At 44.4% G+C, this 4659-nt stretch overlaps 1 long non-coding RNA gene across 1 annotated transcript; it reads right to left on the bottom strand.

The window, feature by feature from the left end:
- Window positions 1–105: 105 nt before the first annotated feature.
- On the bottom strand, window positions 106–3171 carry LOC116465467 (uncharacterized). Its single transcript, XR_004247202.2, has 3 exons — window positions 3057–3171; window positions 2019–2104; window positions 106–1903 (listed from the first exon to the last, which is right to left on the bottom strand). It is a non-coding gene; the product is annotated as an uncharacterized LOC116465467 (long non-coding RNA).
- Window positions 3172–4659: the final 1488 nt, after the last annotated feature.

Here is a 4659-nt window from a genome sequence, read left to right on the forward strand (position 1 = left end):
CTGCTGGACATTTGCCCCACGAAAACTATCTTCTAGAATTCGAACCATCTTTGTTCTCAATCTATGAACGTTTTATAAGGCATCCTAAGGGCTACAGAAGCAATTCCCAACTGGTATTACAAGAAAATTGTTTTGAGGGCTATTTAATAGTTAAGTGTAGGAAAATCCACTCTTATGGTGTTAACTGCCAACCATGAAACAAAATTAAAAAGGCTTTCTAAATGCAGTGTGGTATCCTGGGTTGGATCCTGGAGCATAAAAAGGAAATTACTGGAAAACCAGCAAAATTTTAAAAGTCTGTAGTTTAGGTAATAGTGTTGCACCAATGTTAAACTCAGTTTTGACAAATGCACCACGGTAATCTACTATGTTATACAGTAGGGCAAATGAAGCAAACAGTATTAAGGAATTCTCTGTACTATGTTTACTACTCTTCTATTAAGTCTAAAAATTATCCTAAACTATAACATTTTTAAAAAATAATAAACCGGTTTTTCATTTACTCCAGGCCATGCCAGAGTGTTCAATGTAAAACATACATCATGCATCTCCAGGAGGGGGTCTTATTTCCATGCTTATGCCATATTCTCAAGCCCTGGTGAAAGGTTTAGTAACAGTATCTGCTATGGACTGCCATGCATGTAATTTCCTCAATTCTAGGCAAGAGGCTTTATGAATGCCAGTACATAGAGTTGGAAATGGAAACGCCTCAAAACAGCCTTCTATCCGCCACTCAGAAAAAGTGGCAGAGCCAAGTGACAATTGCAGGTTGTGCTTTTTCTTTCTTTCTTTTTCTGAGATGGAGTCTTGCTCTGTCACCCAGGCTGGAGTGCGGTGGCACGATCTCAGCTCACTGCAGACTGCACCTCCTGGGTTCAAGCGATTCTCCTGCCCTAGCCTCCTGAGTAGCTGAGATTACAGGTGCCTGCCACCACACCTGGCTAATTTTTGTATTTTTAGTAGAGATGGGGTTTCACCACGTTGGCCAGGCCAGTCTTGAACTCCAGACCTCAAGTGATCTGCCTGCCTCAGCCTCCCAAAGTACTGGGATTACAGGTGTGAGCTACCGTGCCCGGCCAGGTTATGCATTTTCTACCCTTGCACACTGATGACATAAAAAGAAATGAACAGTTAACATTTATATAGCACATATTACACAGCAGGTACTGCTCTCAGTGCTTCTCTTGGAATACTCTATTTAATCTTCTGACCACTTCAGAATAAAAACCAAAAAACATTTTTAAATAAGCCTCTGACTACAAAAATTACAAAGTGGGAGTATTAAGTTATCTCAAAATGTTTCCCAAGCAGAGCTTGGGTGGGGCAGAGCTGAGGAAAGAACTCTACCTGGGGGGATCTGAGTGGACAGCTAGGAGTAGCCTGCAGGAGGCGCTCATGTTTTGCTGAATTCTTGCATTTTCTTAAAAATTATTCACCTACATTTTATTCCAAAATAGATCCACACTTGTTTTACAATAAAATGTTTCAAAATATTTGCCAGGTAAATTTCTTAATTTCTTCCTGAAAAATCTTTCAGAAAAACGACCACTTAAGGCAAGAGGCGCCTGTGGGGCACTGCCTCATAAAGCAGCCCCTCCCATCAGCTCTCCCGTGTGAGAGGCCTGAGCTGGGCACTCGCCGGGGTCCCCTCAGGCCTGAGAGGCCTGCACACTGTGCCTCTGCTGGCCCCTCCCAAACGCAGCGGAGAAACACGTGGTAAGGAGAACCAGGTATTCCCAGGGTTTAGGACACATCTGCTGGCCTCACGTGGAGCTCCTCTCCGGACCCAGCCTGCTCACCCAGGGGTTCCGAGTCCTTCTGGCCAGCTGTCCTGTGCACCATGGCTGGAAACGTGATAGTCAACTTGCTGTTGTGTTCCTTTCGGACAACGGATCGGCCGGTCCTGCGCAGGAGGACAGTTGTGATTGAGGAGAGAAAAAACCCAGTAAGATATTTAATAACAGCAACGAGTGACTGCCCAAAGGTGTCTCACCTGGGACAAGGGCCCTGATACTTACTTGCAGTGGGGACAGCGCTTAGCATTCATATGTGCCTTCCAGAAGAGAGCAATGAGCTTGCTATTGCTCTCACACACGTTCTTTACCTGTTTTTTTAAAAAAAGTCAGAGAACCTTGGAGTGCCATTTTGAAGAGAATCCAATATATTTACTTTATGGTTTTCACCTTTTATTTTTAACCAGAGGAAACACCCCCACCACCACTTTCTTAAACAAAATCTTCCATAGAACCCTAATATACTTGATCTCTGATAATTACTGAGTGACCTCTTGAAGCCTTCAGTTTCCTCAATTATAATATGGGAATAAGAGTAGTAACCACCTCAGTAAGCTCTTACTAAGATAAAGAATCATGAATGCAGTGGGGGCTTGAAATACAGCCAGTACTCAATAAGCGCTAGTTACCTTCACTTGTAAAAGGAAGCCCTCTGGATGCAGCTGGCCTGCCTCAGAAGGACCTCAGGGTTCTGAGGAAGGCACATCCACAGTCCAGCCACATGAGTGGCTCTGCACCTGGCAGCAGATGGGAATCATCTGGGAGCTTTTGTAACTCCACTTGGACCCTACCCCAGACCAATTAAATCAGCATTTCTGGTGTGAAACCCAGGCATGAAGTGAAGCAGATTTCAAGACTAGTATCACAGGTGAATTATCTACCCATTCATTCATTCGTTGAACAAATTAATACTTAGGCAGTGTATGGAGGGGAGAATAAGGTAGCGGTGGGTTAGAGAGAAGTGTTGGAGTAAGAAAAAAAGACCTGATGCCATTTTTTAAGAAGAGGCTTGCTGGATGCTATACCAAAATCATATGTCACATAATCCTCTCATTGGTCCTGCAGGTAGGCATTAGAGATTAGACAGTGGACACTCAGGGACAGTTGTGTAATTTGTGAGGTTGCAGGTCTCATGAGAGGCAGAGCTCAGATTCAAACTCAGGTCTACTTTGGGAAGCCAGAAGTATATGCAAAGGACAGCACAGAGGGAGAGTGATAAAATGATGCCCAAAACAGCATGGGAGAAAGACAGTGTTAACTCACATGTGCGCCCTGGGACCCCAGGAGATTGTTCTGCACAATTTCAGTTGTGTATTGTTCTAATTCCTCCTGAATTTCAGAGGCAGAGGGATCGGCGTTGTCTTCCAGAAACTGGAAAACAAAGAGGAAAACTCCATTATCACAGTAATGTACACCTCCGATGAGCAGCACAACTGGGACCAGCCTCTCCAAGGGTGGAAAAGGTTCACTTGAAGGGAGAAAAAGAAACTATGGCTACTGTGTTGCACTTTCAAGAGTGAGACAGCATCGCTGTTAAAAAATCAAACAAGGTCAGGCATGGTGGCTCACCCCTGTAATCCCAGCACTTTGGGAGGCAGAGGCAGGCGGATCACTAGAGCTCAGGAGTTTGAGACTAGCCTGAGCAACATGGTGAAATCCTGTCTCTACCAAAAATACAAAAAGTTAGCCAGGTGTGGTGGCATCCACTTGTGGTCCCAGCTACTTGGTAGGATGATGTGGGAAGATCGCTGGGAGGGGGATGTTGCAGTGAGCCAAGATCGCACCACTGCACTCCAGCCTGGGTGACAGAGCCAGACACCATCTCGAAAAAAACAAAACAAAACAAAAAAAACAATGAAATGAGAACATCCTACTTCCAATAATGGTGGGCTGGATTCCCCAGACCAAACCTAAGACTGCAAAGAACCAAGATAGGTTAAAATATTTTAAAAATCTTAACGTTCTGAAGAGCTGACAGGACAGTGAGGAATAAATAACCAGAGCAAACTAAAGGGAAACTAGGAATCTAGCAAGATGAAAAAGCATGCAGCCACATGCGTTGATGCAGAGCTTTGGTGCTGTGCTGAGGCAAGACATCACTTGGTATACTCATGTGCCCCAGGGAATATGCCTATGATGCTCCCCAGGAGCCCTGGCCTTGAGTACATTTTCCAGTGCAGCAATTTTGACTTTTTATTCACAAACTCTCAAATGATGTAGGAAACAGAAATGAAAGTCTTAACCTAAGCTGGGCACAGTGGTGCCTCTGCAGTCCCAGCTACTCCAGATGCTGAGGCAGGGGCTCGCTTGAGCCCAGGTGTTTGAGGCTGCAATGCGCTATGATCGTACCTGTGAATTGCCACTGCACTCCAGTGCTTGCCTAAGCAACACAGTGAGATCCTGCCTTTAAAAAGAACAAATTTAAAAACTTAAAGCTTTTTTAGTATAAGGTTAGAAATCTAACAGGAAGCCATCATTCTTCACCCCCCAACACATAAACATAGTAAGCTGGAATACAAAGGACTATACTATCAGGAACTACCAGCCCTTGTACAATCACTCAGGCCATCCAGGGAGCTTTAAGCGTTGAACCTGGATAATGGCAGACCCAAGTTGGCATCAGTGCCATGCACACAGCAGAAGCAATGAGAATCTTCTCTGGAGAAGGCAGCATCATCCTAGCCCTCAAATTATTCCCATAAATAATTTTTATTTTTACATTTATTTTTATAATTATTAGAAAACTAGAGGTAGCATCTTGTTAAGTTGCCCAGGCTGCTCTTTAACTCCTGGGCCCAACCAATCCTCCCACCTCAGCCTCCCAAAGTGCTAGGATTACAGGCATTAGCCACTGTGTCCAGCCCCA

The sequence above is a fragment of the Hylobates moloch genome, unplaced genomic scaffold, assembly GCF_009828535.3.
Source record: "Hylobates moloch isolate HMO894 unplaced genomic scaffold, HMol_V3 SCAFFOLD_5413, whole genome shotgun sequence".
NCBI classification, from domain to species: Eukaryota; Metazoa; Chordata; class Mammalia; order Primates; family Hylobatidae; genus Hylobates; species Hylobates moloch.